The sequence below is a fragment of the Rhea americana genome, unplaced genomic scaffold (assembly GCF_003343005.1).
Source record: "Rhea americana isolate MKP2758 unplaced genomic scaffold, rheAme1 scaffold_178, whole genome shotgun sequence".
Lineage (NCBI taxonomy): Eukaryota > Metazoa > Chordata > Aves > Rheiformes > Rheidae > Rhea > Rhea americana.
In genome coordinates this window covers 1522290-1522880 of record NW_028185905.1, presented here as the reverse complement: position 1 = coordinate 1522880, position 591 = coordinate 1522290, and positions in this window count along the sequence as shown.

Here is a 591-nt window from a genome sequence, read left to right as displayed (position 1 = left end):
GAAACCGGGAGAGCGGCAGCGCGGCCGCGAGGGAGGGTCCCGCCGCCGCCGCCACCGCGCTGCCGCCCGCCGCTTCGGCCCCGGCTTCGGTGCCTTCGCCCGGAGCTGCCCGGGCGCAGCTACCGGCCAACGTCCCCGGCGGCAGCCTGGTCTGGGGGGAAGGGCCGGGAATGCTGGGGGGATGTTGGGGGGGTTGCACCCCTTCAGCCCGGCTTGAAAAATGCCCGCGAAGCTTGTGAAAATGCTGTGAACTTCCCTCTCGGGAGCAGGTGGTGCCTGCGGGCACTGCCGGCGTCGCAGCCGCTGCAAACGGAAAAYGGAGCTGTTCCCGGGGCGGCTTTAGGGCCGGGGCTGGGGGCGGGTTAACACGAGCCACGGGGCAGCTGCAGCTCTGGCGTTAGAGGGAGAGCGACACTGGCGATGCCGGGGAGCTTTGGCCGAGGTGAGAGCCCAGGGGTGGCACCAGGACCTGTGGGGACCCCGTGTGGCACCTGTGCTGTGCTGGGCACTTGGCGAGGGGAGACTGACCACGGCTAGGCACGGGGCAAACCAGCTCGTGGGCGCCTGTGGCAGCTGGCAAAAGGCTTGACG